The sequence below is a fragment of the Pangasianodon hypophthalmus genome, chromosome 3, assembly GCF_027358585.1.
Source record: "Pangasianodon hypophthalmus isolate fPanHyp1 chromosome 3, fPanHyp1.pri, whole genome shotgun sequence".
In the NCBI taxonomy this organism is placed as follows: Eukaryota; Metazoa; Chordata; class Actinopteri; order Siluriformes; family Pangasiidae; genus Pangasianodon; species Pangasianodon hypophthalmus.
Genome location: NC_069712.1, coordinates 5,920,275 through 5,941,300, shown reverse-complemented (window position 1 = coordinate 5,941,300; position 21,026 = coordinate 5,920,275). Strand labels below are relative to the sequence as shown.

Genomic DNA, 21,026 nt, shown 5'->3' with positions numbered 1-21,026 from the left:
TTGAATTTTTATTAATCAAATCCTTGTCCTTTTCCAAGACCACCATCGGCCAGGGCAGTCCCTCACCAAAAGTATGATACACTTAACATAACAAACCAAAAATAGTCACCAAAAATAGAAGATGAAAGCTTGTGTTGATGTTTAAACACATCATTGTCTTTAGGCTGAGATTTCTTTTGCTTTTTTTAACAAAACAGTAAATAGCCATTGGACGAAAGACTCATTATTACCCCTAGTAATCTAAATTGTATTTTCAAAAATTAAGACGCTTATGCTTGGTTTGTAAGTTAAAATATCTTCCCATGAGTCATCTCAGCATAGCTATAAGGTCCATACTGTTGTCTTGAAGTATGGCTGTAGTGCCTCCAGCTGCAAAGATCAGTTGTGCATACGTGTGACTGTCTTTCATGATGATAAAAAGAAAACCAGTACCTCCGCTGAACCCCTATCCCCTGCAGTTATAGCACAAGTATGCTAATATGCACATCATTTTGTCAATGCAGTCTTGGTGGATGGTGATATTGTCAGCTATGGTCAAATGAACATGCTTGTCAAGCTTGTTGAAAGGTAAATATCTGCTATTCAACACTTGTCACTTCCAGGAACATTAAAAAAAACCCTAAAGACCTAAGATTGGTCATATAGACTCCTCCTTAGGCTAAGTGAGAATGGCATTGGAAAATAACGGTGCTCTTTATAGTGATCTTTAATCTTTATGTTCTGGGTCAAAACATAAAAATCATGTCATGTCTATATTATCAAAATCTGGGTTGTTTTCTATTTGGACTAGTAAGGTGAAATAAGTATGGAATAAAACATTAGGGGACATACTGTTGTAGGAAAATAATCCACAATGTAAAGCACATCCTGAAGTGTTTTATTCCTCTTATATCACAGCAATTTGCCAACAGCTCACATGCCTCTGTCCTGAAGACTTTCTTGTGATGGAAAACATACTGTTAGAAAGTGCTAACACTGGAGACTCCTTCCACAAATGTTAAATTAACATCTCCTAACAAAAAACCTCACCAGTTTCAGGAACTCAACAGTGCAGTGTTATAAAAAATAATAATAAATAAATAAATAAATAAATAAAAGTAGTGTTACTATGTTACATTCTTCCAGTATCTCATGTTTCTTCTCCCACCTGCCATTAGGAAAATTGATGTAGCAGATATTTTAATAAAAATGTTTCAACTGTATTTTTATAAATTCTAAACCCTGGGCCAATAGGGCATAACATTGCTAGGTAACAAACATAACATGAGGGTTAAATTGCCTTGACCATCCTTGAAATATTATTCACATAGCATCTGAATTTTTGGTAACTCCAGTGTCACACTGGTCACGGTATTTTCCCAGCTCATGGTCTGCCAAAGGCCTGAAAATTTTGTTGCCATGGCACACTCAATACCTGACTCTGATTACTGGCAACTATTTTTGTATAAATAGTCTTAGAATGGTTACTGGCAGGCGTGAACCATGCTCTGAATATCAGTCCGGGGCAAGGCTTTACTGCCCCATGCCCTGAAAGCCCCAGCAACGTCACTGACACTTCAGCCTACACCTCTCTCTGCCTCAGAATAACTCTCCCCCAGTAAGGAGGGCAACACTTTCTCTTTGCTTTCGCACATTGCAGCATCCAAACCATTCGCCACTGTAAATATACACACTGTAAAAATAGAGGATCCTGGGATACTTTACCCATTTGGATCAAGAGGTTGGAGAGCTAGGAAAGCTGCCTGTGCCAGCCTACTGGCACCGATCTCACAGTGCTGCGGTCTTCTCTGCATTCCTCTGCTACCTCCACCCCTCCTTTCTCACTACTTATCCAGAGTCAGTAGTCCATGGTCGTTCAAACACACTGCAGTCTTCTGCGTGTTGGATAAGGCTGCTTGGGTGTTATCATCACCAGATTTAATAAGGAGCCACTTAGGAACCAGAGCTCTAATATAACAACATGGTAGAATTTATTTCTGCTATAAAAGCTACTGCATTGACCTATTCCACTATGCGGTTGATTCTTGATTCTGATTGGTCAGAATTTATTAAGTTTGATTAAGGTGATGAAGTTTTTATTGCAGCAGTTCTGACATTAGTTCTGGCTGTAACTCAAATCACAGGTCTATTTAATGTGGTCTTTCTTATATGTTATTGTTTCTATAGTAACCACTAATTCACACGTCTTTATATGTTGGATGCACCACATAAGCTAAACCTGATAAAAAAAATGTTGTAATATTTAACAAGAAAACTGTACAGTCTTTGATATGGTGAAGTTTTTCATAAGAAAAGGGTTATGTTGTGACATCAAACCACATTGTTTTGATTATTTTCCCATAACAGCATACCATTGGCAGCTCATTCACTTCTTCTGGTGCATTGTCTTCTTTTCTCATTCTATAAAACATCCTCCACATCATGATTTGCACTATCTTCAGGTGTACTTAGATTGGAATGTTTTGTCCTTCAGTGGCAGCTAATTCCTGTCTTTTAGCACTTGATGTGGTGTGGGTGTGCTTGCACCTGGAGTTTATGTTAGTTGCTGCACAGAGAGGAAGTCTGAAAACATTTAAAGAGACACAAAGAAAAAGCAAGAAAGAGAGAGAGAGAGAGAGAGAGAGAGAGGGAATGATTCAGATGTTACTTTTTCTGAATATCACTGTGACAACCGTTTGAGGTGATGTGTGAAGCATTCACTTTAAGTGGACTATAAATTAATTAAAATAATATAACGTAATAATGTAATATAATGTAAATAAAAACTATAATGCAATGATTTGTAATAGCTACTCATATAAAGTCAGCAAAAATCTCACACCATAAAAGAATTCTTTGGTCTTGAGTTGAGATAGGCGGTCGTATTGCGTATAATTTAGCCCATAGACAGCTGACGACAAAGTTCTGGCAGTGTTAATTTTTATTTAAATCTCAGTGTGTGTACTGCTATGAAGCTTGTCTCAAAGCTACCAATAAGAGGATGGCATGGGACGATGTAAAACTCACAGGAATGCTACAAATATGGTAGTGATAATGACAAAATATAAATGAAACATGCTAATGGTTTCATTTCAGAACAAATTTCTTTATTACTTTAAGCTCACTTTGTAGCACGACTTGTTTATGTGAGCCGGATTTCTGCACAAGCCTGGCTCACAATGATGATGATGATGATGATGATGATGATGATGAAGATGAAGATGATGATGTAAGCAGAACATAGTCTTTTCCTTTGGGCAACATTTTATTGGGATCATCTTATACATTGTGACAAGTTATAATGTTAAAAGGCTAAAATTGAACAATGTAAAACCGGATTAAAAGCAACTTTGATAATTCATATTCACAAACCTGAACAACAAAGTAATAATCATTTCCATCTACAAACCTAATTCAGCTATAGGATTGAGTGCTTTGTAACTAACTACAAACTTGAATGCAAGTTTCCCACATTACATGGCCAAGAGGAGACACCTCATAAAGCAAGCAGAGAGAGCTTGTAAGTTACTATCTAAACTTCCTATCAGCTATAAAGCATGGAAGCGGTTTTATGGCTGCTTGCCTCACAGCAAACTGTCTCCCAGCAGCAGCCATATAGAGCAGATATCCGTTTACAACAATTTCTAATAAAAGTTTGGAGCTTTGAGACTACCACTTCCTGAAAGAAAAAGAAACAAAGTGACAAATATCAGATAACCAAATATCGGTCTCATGATCAGGTTTACCCTGCTCACCGCAAGTTACTGGATATATTGGCATGATCCAGGGTCAGTGAGTTTAATATGTCACAAATATAGGTGCTACGTGCCTTCCAGTTTGAACCAATGAACTTAATAGTGGTATTAACTATATAGTGGTATTAACTCTGAGTAAAACTAACCTATAATTACATATACCTATAGAGTTCAAGGTTATATACAGTAGACATAACATTTAATACACAACCAAACATTATACACATATGCATCCAACACATTACAAAGTAAAATTGAGAACAGAAAGACCAGGTTTATAAGACACACCTACCATAGTGCATTACAAAAGTAATAGGAAGTAAAATTACAGGAAAAAAGATAGTAATTGGAATACATAAAAAAGTAAATGAAAGTAAAATAAAGCCATGTTTCTCTGAGAAGGTATGTTCTGTAAGCTATTTATTATCATGCCACAGTGCTGTTGAATTCTCAGGTCAGATGTTGATTAGTTTTCAATAACAGCAGCTCACACAGTTGTGACAGCAATAAGGCAAACCAAAGGTTTCTATAGACTTTAGATTTGTAGATTTAGAAAGTGTGTGTAATTATATTATTATATGGTGAAGCCTTTGAGGAGATCATTATTTCGCATTAATGGAAGGAGTCTCTAGTGTCTAGCTCTTTGTAACAGTCAGAGGTAAGTTTTCTGACCTGCGAAAGTCTTCAGGACGAATGGCTTTGTCCTTCGAGAGACATGCGAGAGAATGACTGTTTATAGCTGCTATAATGTTTGTGATAACATGAACTACCTTGTTTTGTGGATGTTCCACAACATTAAATGTAACTGTAAATGGATTAAAAAGTATGACATCATTCTTTAATAAATAAAAATTAAAATAATTGGGAAATTGCCTCGGGATGTGCTGTTAAAGGAAAATTAATCAATTTCGGAGTGGTAATGCATCACATGAACATCATCATGTTTTATTTCTTAACTATAAGTGCACATGTATAAAGTGCATTAAAAGTGAAATGGTACATCATGTCAAAGTCTGATCAAGTAAGCCTACCTGATCTCAAGTTTAAAGAGACATATTAACTATTAAATTATTGCATACTATTTACAAAGTTTTTTTTTTCATGTAAGAAGTTAAGAAGTGTAAGGATATTTCTATAATATAATATAATATAATATAATATAATATAATATAATATAATATAATATAATATAATATAATATAATATAATATAATATAATATGTGCATACTATATATAAATGCATTGTATGATAATCATAAACACTCTCACTCTAATACAAATTGCATTAAGTTTGAAAGTGTTCATTAAATGTAATAAATCCTTGATTCTTTGTTTTGAATGGAAGTAATGTGCAAAGACACTAAAACACACCTTTGGCAAGTACACTATATGGCCAAAAGTATGTGGACACCTGAGTATTGGGGATTTGTGTTCATTCCGCCACAAGAGTGCAAGAGATCAGGCACTGAAGTTGGGTGAGGAGACCTGGAGTGCAAGTGGAGTTCCAATTTATTACAAAGGTGTTTGATGTGGTTGAGGTCAGGGCTTTGTGCAGGCCACTTGAGATCTTCCAAGCCAACCTTGGCACAACATGTCTTTATGGACCTTGCTTTGTGCACAGAGGCATTGTCATGCTGGAACACATTTGGGCCTCTTAGTTCCAGTAAAAGAAAATCTTAATGCTACAGCACACAAAGACATCCTAGACATTTGTGTGCTTACAGCTTTGTGGCTTTGTGGCAACAAGAACCAGATATGGGTGTGATGGTCAAGTGTCCATATACTTTTGGCCATATAGTGTATAGATTTCATTTCTGCATACTTTCCCCCTTTTTCCTCCATTTCTGTAAGTTCTGTGAGAGATTTCCTCTTTGGTCTGTAGAAAAAAAAAAGAATAGCTATTAGTTGAAGTTTTATTCTGACATTTGCTTAAAGAAATCACACGTGCTAAGCAAATCTCTCAAGCTCATACTTAAGCTACATTTAAATGTACATTTATGGCATTTAGCAGATATTTAATAATATAATATTTAATATTATTTGATAATATTATATTATTATTATTATATTATTGATAATATTTGCTTTTATCAAGAGTGAATTACAGAAGCTATGTATTTTTTGCTGAATGACCTCGATAAATTCTCAAACTTGGTCAAGGGACAGAGTGAATCTGATTTCAAAGATGTTTGAAAAATCTTGTACATTACAAACATGTGCATTTTGGATTTTTGTGGACATTTATGACCTAATGTTCAGTAGTATTATCAGTAGCCTGATAATGTCTTCTCAGTGTCATAATGTATTACATGCAAAATTGGGGCTATTTATCCAAATTGTTCAAGTTCAAGTTGTTCTTCAAGTCCCCATTATTCCTCCACGTGAATTTCAAGCTCATATTCCTTTCTGTTTCCCACAAAATGTTATCTTTGCCTTTTGACCCCAGAACTTATCCATCTGTTTGAGAGATTAAAGTAGCTGAAATAAGTTGTCCTGAACAATAAGTCAACATTGCATGCTTAAAATATGTGATTTGGGTAAATGGACCCACATTGCTTTTGGGATTTTTAATGAAGAATTCCCATCGTTATTAAAGACCAGGCTCATTCATAAAACAGAATAGGTATTGTGGTAATAATAACCAGTCACTTAAGTAGTTGAATACTAATAATGTCTACAAATATACATAGCACAGCTTGCTCTTGGTTGGAAGTTTGCTCTTGGTTGGAAGTGAACAATATAGAATACTGAGCAAGATGCAGAGATAAGGATCAGACTAGCTTTGACCCAGGAAAGTGAGCAGCAGCTGAAAAACGTGGCATTCCTCAGGGGATTTATTAAGATGGGAGAAACCTGGGGCCTAATCCAAGAGCCACGTTCCAATAACCTGCGCTAACCTTGTACTCGGCTCTGAGCAAAGGCATCAGGTTTCATTGACTGGATTTATTGGGTTTAGTCTGGAACTGGAAACTTTTAATAAAGTGACTAATTAAATCTCTTTTGTTCTCATTTTTGGCTGTAAGGTCTAAAACAGTCAATTTCAGAGAGTGTAAGTCCAAAGGAATCACAAGGAAGTGAATGATGAATGTTTCTGTAATGTGGCAGGGTGATTCCACAATTGGGGCTCCATGTCCTACTGATATTACAATTACAAATATGTAAAGTTTCCTTCACAACAACCTCTGTGCTCGTTTAACAATAATACAACTTGTACAGTACTTAGAAATATATATATATATATGACATATGTGTATGAAGTGACCTCAAGTGAAAGGCGCTATATAAATTGAACACATTATATTATTATATCATTATTATATAATGCCTTTCTAACACCCATATATATATACACTTTTTAAATTAGTGTCCCACAACATGTCCTACATCAACATGTACTACAACATGTACTTCACCTTAACACATTCAACCCTATGAAATATTTGGAATATTCCACAAGTCACAAGTTCAACAGGAAGTTTCTTCATCTGAATTTCCTGAAGTTCACAAAGTAAAATAAGTTCTCTCATTCCTTTTTCCTTTATTTTCAATATTGTGACATTGACTAATGAGGTCACTTTGAAAGTACAACCTTGTTAACTAAATTGTTGATTGAAAGTAAACTATTCATTTAAAAAAAAACACACATTTTGTGTACTTGCTAATTCTAAGTTTAAAAAACTCTACTCATTTACTTTCAACTCTGTTACTTTTTTAAAAGCAAAATGCAGCCTTGTGGTGTGTTAAAAAAAAAGAAAAAAAACAAGATATTGTAAAAATAAGATATTGTTGTCTCTATTGGGTTAACACATTTTTGAATAGTGGAATGCATGTTTTCTTAGATTCACTGTTAAAAAAATGCTATAAATCAATCAATCAATAAATCAGTCACTCAGTCTGGTGAATTGTGTAATCACCCAAGAGTTTAAGAGCTTGAGAGGATGAGGTTTTCTAATATTTGAATGAATTTCCAGCTTGTTTTTTTTTTTAAGCACAATCCTAACGGTACTCTGATTGCCAGGAAAATAATTGTACCAAAAGGTACCAGTGCAAGAACGAGAACCTGGAGGACTTGCTGAGCTTCAGTACTTAACTGTTGGTTAGGAAGCTTCGAGCTGGACTGAAAAATACTTTTTCCCTATTTTCGAAAAATATTGTTTGCTCCTTTTAATGAGAAATGATATTCAAATCCATAATAACCCTCCAACCACATGAACTTTTATGAACTAGCTTCTGCAGTCGACTTCCTCCATGCTATTCAGAGCAGTTTCACTAAAGGAGCTTCACTGTTTCTCCTTCTCGAAGGAAGAAGGGACCCAGTGTTGGTGATTTCTGGGCTCGAGCTGTCAGTGCTGGCGTGTGGAATGTGGCCGTGATGTACAGGCCTGATATGGACAGAAGAAGTCGTCTGTCTTTCAGCGCCCATTTGATCATAGCTTGCCCTGCTATGCTGCACACAGCAGGACATGAACTCTGAGAGTCCCTGCAGAAGAGGCTCTAATAGAGGTTTGGAACCTACGGCTGTGTCTTAGACAGAAGTAGTAAAAAGCATTATGTTGATGAAGTTAAATCTTTAGCATACTTATATGTTATAAACACCATGAACAGAATGACAGTGTGGCAATAGCCACCACAAACACACAACGATTTCCACCTAGCATTGACATTCGGTCTGCCAGGAGAAAACCAGAGTACCCAGAGGAAACCCATGAAAGGAGAACATCCAAAACTCCACATAGACAGTAATCAGAGTGGGGATCAAACCCTGCACTCTGGAGCTGTGAAGCACCAACACTATCTACTGCATGGCTGTGCCACACATAGCATTGTGAACAGGTGAAACTAACAGCCAGGGCCACTGGGAGAAGAATATTGACTCTAGTAGAGGTCAGACTGACCGAGCACTGAGATGGTGATGTAATGGGTATTAGCTCATACACTAGCTCATAAAATCCTGCCCTTTGGGGATCATTACTTCATAAACAATACCTCTTCCAGCTCTGCAGGCTACAGGAGGATCTGCTGTGACAGGCTAAAATAAAGTATGTTAGTGTGTCTACATACACTGAGTGTCAGTGAATGTTAGTTTTTAGGCCCTGATTTACTACAATCACAAATATTGAGTACCAGGACACTTGGATGCAAATGCAGGGCTTTATTGGAATGCTCAAGCAAATCAAAGCAAACTAAAAACTAATGCAGGCACAAGCTCAGGTGATCAGGAGAACAGACATAACTAGGCAGAGACAGACAGATCGCTAGTGAAAACCAAAAGCAAGACTTTGCAAGGACTGAGTTATTTATAGGGGTGTGTGTGTGTGTGTGTGTGTGTGCGATTGTGAACTGGTAAAACTAATCAGAATCTGAGGATCTTGGGAAATGGAGTTCATGTTTCCACCTTTCAAAGGTTCTGTATAATGTGGTTGGCATCAGAGGTTTAAAACCAACTTTACCGCAAAAATAAGTTCTAATTTTTAGGATATTATTTGATTATCCTGCTAAGTCACAATTTTACTTAATTTTCCTACTATTTAGAATGGGAAATACTTAATTACAAATAATTTTTATTTTGCCTGTTGCTGGCACCCTGGCAGAAATTGGCTTTCCCAAAATTTTAATACTGACTCTTCATCTGTATTAATTTGTATATACAATGTCTGTTCCTGATGTGACTTTCAAGCTGCAGTAAATCATATTGCTGGTGCAACAGTAACCGAATTGCATTGATAGCACTATGTATTTTTCAACTTTATATAGAAATGCCCCAAACTGCATATTGATTAAGGTAAAAACACAAAAAAGACGTACTGGAAAATCGCGACTGGAAAAATGCAATCCTCCAGTATCAAAAGACTTAAAGGAACAGCTTTACCTCTGACTGTATCAAATTGACACTGGAGACTCCTTCAATAAATGCTAAATAAACATCTCCTCACAGAAGACTTTACACATATATATTTTAAATTGTTAATGTGGTTCATTCACCATACAAGTCCCTGTGTACGTTATTAAAAACAATTACCTAAAAACAATAACATATTAGAACGAGTGCATTACTATAATGATTGGCCTTGCAGCTGGAAATAATGTTAGAACTGCTGTTCAGAAAATGACTCAATGTTGAATATATAGATCAAGTATCCCGTACCCACAGAATCAACCGGCAAAACATTAAAATTTGGGGAAAGCTATGTAATGTTCAGTTTGCTTACACCTGGAATGTCACATGTCTGTCATTTACAAATCAAAGCAAATAGTTTCCTAGGTCTGATCATTTTTTCAACAGATTGAGAGAATAATATAAATATGAAAACTCTAGCCTCTGGAAAGAATATGGACATGTCTATCAATGCTGTGTGTGTGTGTGTGTGTGTGTGTGTGTGTGTAAGTACACATGTCTTCAAGTGGACATTTCCTCTTTCATCTGACACACTTAAAAGAGAAGACTCTTTGAAATCTGAACCTGTTACCTGCAGCTAACGGAGCAAAGAGAATTTAGGGTAGATGACAGAAGAGTGTATGTGTGTGCATTTGAATATATAGTGATGTGTATAAAGAATACATCCTCATATATTCACATTTCACATTGAGACGAACCCTATATATCGTACTTGCCTTAAAACTTTATGTAGTAATACATAGCAGTAATACAAAATACAAAATATTATGTTGCAACTAGTATTTGATGCTCTTAAAAAGAAAACAGCATGCAATATCCACTGTTATTTGTTATCATTTTCGATAGTTAGCAAGCTGGATGCTAGCTACCAGGCAAATCTGCTATGATCTTCTAACTCTGAGCTTCACCAAAACACATAACAGAAGGGTAGCATTCATGGTACGGCGATATATTTTTTGAAACCTAACAGACAATATAATCTAGCATTAGGGTAAATTATTATCTATTATACAACAGTTACAATATATAAGATAGATAGATAATCGATAATATTATCTATCATACTGTAAAATTCTTAATTCTTACTGATGAGAAGGTGTTGATTAATTTTCTGTAACAGCGCATCTGATAGTAGTTCTGGCTGTAATTCAAATCACAGGTTTCTATTAATGCACCCCATTTAATACAACCTCATTTCTATAGTAACAACTTACACAGGGACTTGTAGGGTTGACACTTAATAAAAGTATAATTGTTGATATTGTGAAGCTTTCTTTGAGGAGACCTTTAACATTTATGGAAGGAGTCTCCAGTGTCAGTGCTTGGTAACAGTCAGTTACAAAGTTTTCCCCAACAGGCAGGTCTTCAGGAGAGAGGAGTTTGAGGTTTGTGTTTTCTCTGTAACATGGCAAACTGTGTTTTTCGTCTCTTTAGCTTTAAGAGAGAGAAAGAAAAAGGTGACTTGTGTGGGAATGACTGTTTATAGCTGCTATAACATAAGTGATTATACAACATAAGGAACTAACTTGTTTCAAGGACGTTCTACAAAATTGGATGTAACTAGAAATAACTAAAAAGTTAGACATGTTGTTGTTTTAAAAAAATAATCATTAGACTAACACTTTAGGACATTTTATAGGAAAATAATCAATAATGAATATAAAAGCACACCCTGTCCCTTATATCAACTAACATGGCACTACATGAGCTCCCATTCCAAAATACTGAAAAATGTATTGCTCTAATTTCAAAATACAAAAAAATACCTATTTTATTTGATTTACTGATTGTAGTAATTAGTTTATAATAGTTTATGTAGATACATTTACATTTGAGATATATTGTATTATGTATCAAAATACATTTAGAAAGTTGATGACAAATGGTGCATTGGTCCTACTTTGTGTAACAACTGTATAACTCGAGGACTGTGGCTGACTCTGTGGAGACTTGTTCAGTTTTGTCTACTGGAATGTGATATTCAACTCTGAGAATTACTATGTGAATGTCTCTCTTATGGTCAGTCTGTTTCCTCTAATTAGGACTGCCAGACTTTTGACCTTTGACACAAGTGCCTGATGGCAGGTCATGAGGTCCAACAGGAAGCAGATGTACCTTGTGTAAATATGTCAGCAGATAGATAATGACCTCCTATATTATCTTCACACTGTAACTGTGTGCCCTAAAACATGGGCAAAATCACTGATTTTGCCCCAGTTTTGCTTGAATTTGCTTGAGTTCTGCTTGAATATGGATTCACCATCTTAGTTAGTTGTATATTTTTGAATGATTCCGTTTTCCCCAGTCAGCTAATGAAGGGCTTCATAATCACCTGTAACTGTGTACAGACAGGGTTTGTGCAAAAGCACCTCTTAAAGAAACCAGATGGCAGTGATTGAATGTTTTGGGAAATGTGTCACTGTGAAGCTGAGTTTGAGAAGCAGGATCATGGATCTGTGCTGTAGATCATGAAAAGTACTGAAGCTTTGGTCACACCAGCCACATTAGTAAAGATCTCCACTAATGAAACCTTGACCAAACAAAACATTTTGCTCCTAATGAAAAGTTATATTATTGGGGAAGTTGTATGTGAGATCAATCAATGTTAGATTATCAGTTGAACCAAGGAAAAGACCCAAGGATCTAAACTTTTTGGAAGTGCCAATCGTTTGGACCATCCACAGCAGCAGAAATTCTCTTCTACAACCATAATAATGTTACTCTGGGTTGCCAAATTTCTCCCTGCCTTACACAAGCCAATGCATGGAAGCTATCTAAAAATATGAAGCCACTCAAAAAAGCAAAAAGGGATTCAAAGAATGAAGGCTAAAAGCAGGACATTCACTGCTCTGGCACACATACAGGAAGTCGAACACCCTACACTCATTTACTGTGAAATAATTATCACCTCTCTTAAGTGCCCCAATTGTAAAACAGCTCCTTGAGTCCTTACAAATTTAGCCTTTCTAAAAGCACACCACATTTTCAGGATGGCCAGCAATAGGTATGTAAAAAAAGCTCAAGAGAAGGGACAGCTGGAGAGAAGAAAGATGATGAACATGCAGTCAGATGAAGCCAAACTGTATACTAACAACACATACCAATAACTCTGTATAAAAGTTCTGGATACATTTAACAATATTGACTGCTGGATGTGTTACATATTTGGACATAACCAGCTCAGGTTAAATGTATAAATTACAACTTATTGTTCCATACTGACAAAAGTATTTTTATCTAGTGTACAGTAAATGGTTGAGTGAAAACACAGTCCAGTGGCAGTCAGGTGCCCAGGCCATTTTTAGAAGGGGGTAATTACTATTATGTAGTAATTTACTCTATAATTAAAATTGGATGTAGAAAGAATTTAGGTGAAAGTACATCTCAGAACAAGGGGACATTTAGGGGTCCCCATTTACACTAGATGCAAAAATAACATTAATTAACTAACATTATATATAATAAATGTTATATTTCATGTAATAATTTTCCTGTGAATCAAAATAAGACTGCTTAAAGATTGGCTTACTGGTTTTCCTCTAAACCTGATTATTGTTTCTTCCAAAATGACATTATTCATTATTATCATTGACTTTTATTACTATGAACATTTTTAATAGCCAGGAAGTCACTTCATTCACTTCATTCACTCACAATCACATTACATAGAGTGTGTGAGAGAGATTAATTTCTTAATTTTGTTCAATGACACTGGTAAATGAATAAAAATTCTAATGAATATGTAAGATATTTGATGAGTTTAGGTGGATTTCACTGATATACTTTTATATATATATATATATATATATATATATATATATATATATATATATATATATATATATATATTAATACACACACGCAACACATACACTTATATTTCAGTGGCCCTCTTAGACACGACTCTGTCTAGTATTGCAGCCGCAGAGTGGATAGCAGGTATGAAAAAGGGTCTCTGTGTTTTCTGCCTCCCAACTACAGAGAAATATGAGCCAGCAGATCTGCACAAGATCCTATCGCATAACTCCAAAACCACACGTCTGGGCTGCAAAAATAGTGGCAAAGAAAGAAGGTGTGAATGTTTATAGGGAAATTATGAGAGCAGGTGGACACTTGGTGAATTAAATGAGTGGACAGGCTGTACCTGACGCTCAAGATTTGGATGTGAGCGTTCTGTGTGCTGCCAAACGTACATCAAAGCAAGCCGACACACATGGGTGCATGCACACACTGCAGTGTTACACTGAAAGTGAGGATGGATGTAGACAGCTCTGAGATGAAAAGAGCAGTATGGTCCAAGAGATATATCGGATGGCTGATAAAATCAGCTGATAATAAAGTTCCACAGACTTATTGGCACCAGTGAAAATCACATATGATAAATGTATGACAATATATATTTAAAGATTTATGATTAAATTCATACATCAATGTGCTATTATGTTTCACAGTCACTCACAGTCACAAATGGCTATGCTATTGTTAGAATTTGATTAATTTTTTTTAATTCTTTTTAAACACAGAGCAAAACCTTAGATAGTTGTATGACTTAGTAACCCAAAACAAAGTAAAGTTTGTGAGTTGTGAAATGTCATATTTGTTTTAACATTATATCAAAACTTACATCAATGTATTTATATATGCCTTGTTTTAATATTTACATTGCTGTTTCTCTCATTTATGAGCTTACAACTTGGACAATCATATCGGTGAAACTATGTCAAATTATTATTACTGGTTCCTGCTTTATTGTTAGCGATATAAAACTATACTGGCTGATATTTTAGTTAGTTTCTAGTCCCTTACAATTGTCATAGCAAGCCATAGAAGATGAGAAGAAACTCCACTGGTTACATTGTAATAATAATAAAAAAAAAACAATAAAACAGTTTGTTAGTCATCACATTTATAGCATGAATTGTTAGCTTTGCAGATTCTCCAAAAACACATTCAGCATTGAACTAGAAAAGACCAAAATCAAATGGCAGGAGGCTTAAACTCAAGCTCTTTTGAAAGAATTATATAAATATTTTTAACAGCACAGATTAATAATAATTAGGAATACAGAAATCCATTTTATTGTTCATTAGTGTTTTGGGGTCTTTGTGCTTTATTATTTTATAAGGATAGTGCTATTTCTGTTTTTTCACCAACTTAATGAAAAATTAAAACTCTTAAAACGCTAATGAAACCAATAAAGACCTTAATGTGAAACATATCACAAGCAAAGGACTCAGTTTAGAGTTTTTTTGTTGTTGTTGTTATTTCTTGTTATTAATTACACTACAGACACATTGTGAATAGAAGTTTTGGTTAAGTTTCTCCACATATGCAAAAAAATAAATAAATAAAACTGCAACTATAGACTGTTTAATGCAAACTCTATTATAGCACACTGTGTAGTTTATATCACCATCAAACACAGTTTAAAAAAAAAAAAATTCCACGCTATCACTGCCACGCTGGCGAGACAAAAAGCTGCATCAGTATCCTACCAAAACACACCTGGCTTATATTAGCACAAAGCATGTGTATTAGTAGCTTGGTTTTGGTAAATAAAGTTTTACTATAATTATACTTTTCTCTGTAGTCCAGATCCAAAAGCTTATCCACCTTGATATGATGGAGAGATCAAGAGTATGAAGATGCACTGTGTACTGCTGGTGCATCGTTAGGGTCTTTAGAAATTTTAGATTGGTAAATAAATACGTAATCAACCGTGTTAATAAATGAAGCGTGCACTTGAAACACAAGGCAGTATATGAAACATGCTAACTGAGATCATCAGACCAAAGCGAGTTAAATAGACTGCAAGCGGTATAAATGTTTAGTTTCATGTTAAAGGAACAGTTTCTTTGGACAGTTTGATCGCTGTTCCCTTGTTTTTTCTTAAGTGTATTTGAAAACTGATACACTTCAGTCTACTGTTCATTCACATTTTTACACTTTGCGTCTATATGTATCTACATACCTTTATGGACACAAACTGTTATCTTGTTTGATATTAGAGTAGTTCATAGCCTTAAACCTGGACAGGCTAGCTCTGTTGGGACTCGACTCTGGCTCGGCTCATCTCGGAAAAGCAGACACACACCACCTGCTCCAACTCTAGGGTGGAGCGCTTAAACAGCTCCTCAAGCAGGGCTATAGGTGGCCAGGTGATACAGATAAGGGACCATTACCACATCAAAACCCAGGAAGCACAAGCACACTCACACGCTGTCTTCTACACACATGCACACATTTATTATCTCCACACTAGAGCACACTGAGTAATTCCCTTCAGGTCTGGACCAGTGTCAGACTGCAGTCATAAATCCTGCAGTGTTCAGACGACAACTCGACACTTTGCCGAGACAATGGCCCTGAACTTGTCTAAACAGATTGTATTGCATGTTCTAATTACTGAACTGCCTGTGAATATGAATACTACACGGCTTTAGCTAAGCATGCCTTATTGATTTATATGTGCAGTTAGGCCAGTTTCCCAATCCTTTTCCTCAGTGTGTTAGAGCAGTATGTTATAGCAGTGTTTCCCAATCCTGCCCCGTAACACACCTGTTTTAAACCCATGAAGAGTTTGTTAAGGAACTGAAGAGATAAACCCAGGTGTGTTAAGAGCAGGGAAACACCAAGACGAATCAGGGCACTGAATCAAACAAAGTGTTACCAATAATTTTGCTAATTTTTTAACTGATATACATAAGCAATAAAACACATGAGGCATGCTGCTATAGGAAAATAATCAATGATAGAGTGGTGTGATCTATAGTATACAGTTATAGAAGAGAAATGATTTATAATCATATTATTCGGTGTCTCCCAGATGAGGATGGGTTCCCTTTTGAGTCCTCTCAAGGTTTCTTCTTCATGTCATCTCAGGGAGTTTTTCCTTGCCACTGTTGCCTGTTGGCTTGCTCATTATGGATAGACTTGAAATTTATATCTGGATTTCTGTAAAGCTGCTTTCTGTCTATTGTTAACAGTGCTATGTAAATAAAATTGAATTGAATTACTACACCAAAGTTGATTGTTTTTCTATAACAGCACATCCCGAAATGTTTTACTCTGTCATTTATAGATGAGTGTCTTGCCTTTGAAGCGGAGTGTTTATTAACAGACCCACCAACTGCTGTCTCTCAATAAAATAAAATGCAGCTGTCTAATTGCAAGTTTTGCCTCTTTGACCACTGGGAGAATGGCATTATGATTTGTAAACACAGTCTGTTATTTGAAATACTTACAAGAAGCCCACTAACCCCCTTAGAACGAGGGAAATGACTCCTCCAACACTGATTTGAAAGCATGTGAAAGCATATTCACTTACTGGAAGATAATAGGCCAGTAACACTCTCAAAAGTCAAGGCTAATTGCACAGTTGTCATTATCGCTGGCCACTTCTGCTGAGTTCATCTCCAGCCAGTAATTTAGCAACTAAACCAGGTGGGATAAGTGACAGGTCTCTCAGATTTATATCTGTCTTTGTATTTCCTGTCAACACTCACTCTTTTGTCTTTCCAAGGTGTGTTTTTAGACTTTCCCTGGCATTTTCTCAGGTCTTTTCCACTATGGCTGCATTTACTGCAAGTAAAATAGCAGCAAAGCTAGTGGGAGGGCTGAAAAATTCTACCTATCAGTAAATTGCTGTTACTATTATGAAACCATCAGGGGTGAACCTTCTTGCATGGGGTCTCACTGTAGGATTAAAGGAAAGCACTGATAGCCCATTTATACCAGCTGGTCCTGAGAGTAGCACCTGCAATTCATCAATTTACAATCATTCCCTTTGGCATTTTACCAAAAGTACAAGCAGCATGCAGCATCACCTACAAGCAGCATGATCTCACACTTGTAATTCCGCTATGACAAATTTTAATGACTTCATTTTTTTTAATAAATCAAAGGAAATCCAACTACATTTCCTTGTTCCTTTTAATTTGCACATTTTTTTCATGAGACAGGTTTCCCTAAAAAGTGAAGAAGAAGTGAGAAAGACCCAAGTATATAATTACACAGCTGATGGGTATAGACCTCATTCAGCGGCCCAGATGCTTGCTAAAAGTGCTGGGTGCTTAAACTCTTCCTGACTTATCTGTGTTTAATAATACATGCAGGCACCAAATGTTAGCATAGTTATTTAGAAGAACATGAGGTGAAATCTTCACTGAATCTGAAACCTAACACCAAGGTAATAATGCCTGTGCAAGAGGTAAACATGGATCTTTTGGTTTATATACATCGGTGTGTGTGCTCAGCATGGAATAACCAGTGTGTGTTATATTTCACTGTGAGAGGTGATAGTATACGAGCTGGTATAAAACGAGATATCGAGCCAGGCTGAGCTATAATGTTACATGCCACTGTATATATGGGATTATAAATAACTGTGATAAAGTAATGCATTAAACAGGCATGTTCTAGATGCACTTCGTAATAAAAATTTATCAGATTAACTCGATCAATTCAGCAAACAGAACTATGAACCTTAGCTAATATGAGTGGCAGTGTATACTTACATGTATAAACATACAGAAGTGTATATCCATGTGCTCACATGCTAAAGCACACATAAACACACACACACACACACACCAGCTGAGAGGTAAACCCGAGCCCTGCTTTCTCCAGAATGGCGCCAAAGGAGGCATTAGCAGCCATGCCTGGTGTGGTGTGGGGTCAGGCTCTGACTGACATGGCTGACAGATGAAGGCAATAAGTGTGTTCCTTACAAAGCCTGACCTATAGCCAACACTTGACCCTTTACTCCACTTGGGCTGGTAGTATTACTCAGATTCCGTTTCATCTATTACAAATTAAAATGGGCATCCATCAATACACTGAGGATACGGATAGTATTACACACTTACGCTGACTGATGAGTAGTGATAAATGGGTAATTAATAGTCTTTGATGAGCTATATTCAGTGAAGATTTTGAAAATTTGGGGAACAGCCTTAGAGTTACAGAATAGTGTGGCTGCATAATTTTTTGTTTTATTTTTATTACATCTTCATTTTAAAACTAGTCCCTTCTAGTTAAAGCACATTATACCACATTATACCATAATGAATTTGAATATTAAATTTCCCCACTGTGGGATCAATAAAGTTTATCTTTATCTTTATACTATAATCCTGTTGAATTCTGACTGGTCAGAAGATGTTGATTAATTTTCTATAACAGCTGCTCTGTCAATAGTTCTTTCTGCAAGGCAAATCACAGTGTAATATTAATGTGCTTGTTCTAATACGTTATCATTTCTATCGCAACAACTTGCACAGTGATGTGTATGGCGGATGATGTACATAATTTAAGTGTAATAATAAACTGACTAAAAACCAATACTCATTGATATTGTGAAGATATCTGTAAGGAGATGTTTATTTAATATTTATGGATGAAGTTTCTTCAGCGTCTGTGCTTTGTAATATTCAGTAAGACAGGACATTGTGCTGTTATGGGAACGACTGTTTATAGCTGTTATAATGTAAGTTACATGTTTTGTGGATGTTCCACAGATAATTATAAATGGATAAAAAGCATCGAAAAGTCATAAATATAAAAAGATAAAAAGTCATTCATTCAAAAATCATTAAAGATAAAAAAGTCTTTCATTAATAGATTAATAGATTAAAAATGCAAATCATTGGCAAAGTGTTACATATAAGTGGAATAAGAGGAATAATACACTTCAGGACATGATGTTATAGGAAAATAATCCACTTTGGGATGGCAGCAGTAACTCTGCTTCATCATATCACCCCATTGTGGATTATTTTTCTATAACAGCACGCCCCATCCTGTTTTATTCCTTAAATAACAGTAGCTCTGACAGTAGTGTCAGCATTAAGGCAAATCAAGCATGCCTTTGCCAAAGTTTATTGAAATTATGATTATTGGGGAAAGGTTTTCTTTTCTTTCTTTTTTTTTTTTTTTTCAAATTCAATATTTTCCACATGTTCACATTCCAGCAGTGTTTAAGGAGTCTTATGTCTAAAACTTTCACACTGCAAATCTGACATCTCATGAAGTGAGATATCTCGAATATAGTCAAACTTATCTAGTATTTCCTATTAAAACATTACAATAAACAAAATATAAGATTGTTAAAACTAGTCCAAGACATTTTTTAAACTAATTTCAAGCCTGAAAGTTTTGTTCTATTGGCAGATAATTTTGCTAATTTTAAGCATTTATTTATCTTAAGAAGAAAAAGAAAACCTGAAAATGAGTAAAAATGTCTAGAAATTGGTTTAATAATTTTATATTTGGTTTATGGTAATTTTATTATAGGAAATACTATATAAATTTCACTATATTCAAGATATTTTCACTTGCTGTCATTTTCTGCAGTGTATTTTGCATTTTTAACAGTTTTTCACTCACTTTTCTGGGAGATCATGAAATTAAAATTTAATCCACAATCAATGATGTGACACTATAATAAGAATAATAATCAACTGCTTTGCAAACACACCTTCACTTGACTTTTGTAGCTGTGTTGTTTCCCAGTATATTTTAATAGGTGTTTTATTTAAAATCTCAAGATTTATGTGATTGTTTTGTTTGTGATTGCTTTTCTGCCACTGGTCATTAGACGAGGCCGTATCTGCTGAAAGGTCAGTGATACAGGTCTCTCATCAGCAGCACAAAGCTGTGTGAATTCCCCGGGGAGGTGAAGACAGATGTGAAGCCATCAGGGCCTCTAACTGTTCCTGCACAGGTGAGCTGCTAACATGTTGTCACCAACAGCACTCTGACAGAGAAAAGCCCCGCCGCAAGCTGGCCTAGGCCTGCCTGACTGATTACTGAAATGGCCGTGATGACAGTGTGCGCTCTTAAAGTTCAGGTATTCAGTAAAGTTTTGTGATTTTTCACAAAGGGTTGACCATGCATAACATTTTTTCCCCTTTTACTTCCTGCTAAGTAAAATAATTGAAGGTATATGATCCTTTGATTCACATGCTAATAGTGCTATGAGTCTTAACTGTAGTGTAGGCAAACTTAATTTATAGCTTTGTAGTCTAAAGAGTTAGCAAGGTGTCGCAAATGTCATATTACTTACTATTTCAGTCACTAAGCCACACACTGTAACCTGTATGACTACAATTGCACTATCATTTTCCACACAAAGAAGTCTTTGATCAGTATTGGTGTACAAGTCTTTCTGGAATTATATGTTTCTTTATCAAAATACCATATTAAGCAAAGAACACCACAGTGTGAGATTACGCTCTGATCAGGACATTTATTTACATTTGGTAGACACCCTTATCCAGAGCAACTTACAATTATCTCATTTATACAACTAAGCAGTTGAGGGTTAAGGGCCTTGCTCAAGGGCCCAGCAGGGGCAGCGTGGCAGTGCTGGGATTTGAACTCTCAACCTTCCGAT

At 35.8% G+C, this 21,026-nt stretch overlaps 1 protein-coding gene across 2 annotated transcripts in view; it reads right to left on the bottom strand.

Annotated features, from left to right (window-relative positions):
- Positions 1-3,061: 3,061 nt before the first annotated feature.
- si:dkey-27h10.2 (uncharacterized) overlaps positions 3,062-21,026 on the bottom strand; it is a 28,444-nt gene continuing 10,479 nt past the window's right edge. Inside the window, exon 11 of one of the 2 annotated variants that reach the window (XM_026937146.3) lies at positions 3,062-5,611. The gene's annotated coding sequence lies outside the window, so the exon portion shown is untranslated. Of the gene's footprint in view, positions 5,612-8,872; positions 11,066-21,026 lie in introns of those variants that run through there. The other variant, XM_034302752.2, reaches the window with a different exon arrangement.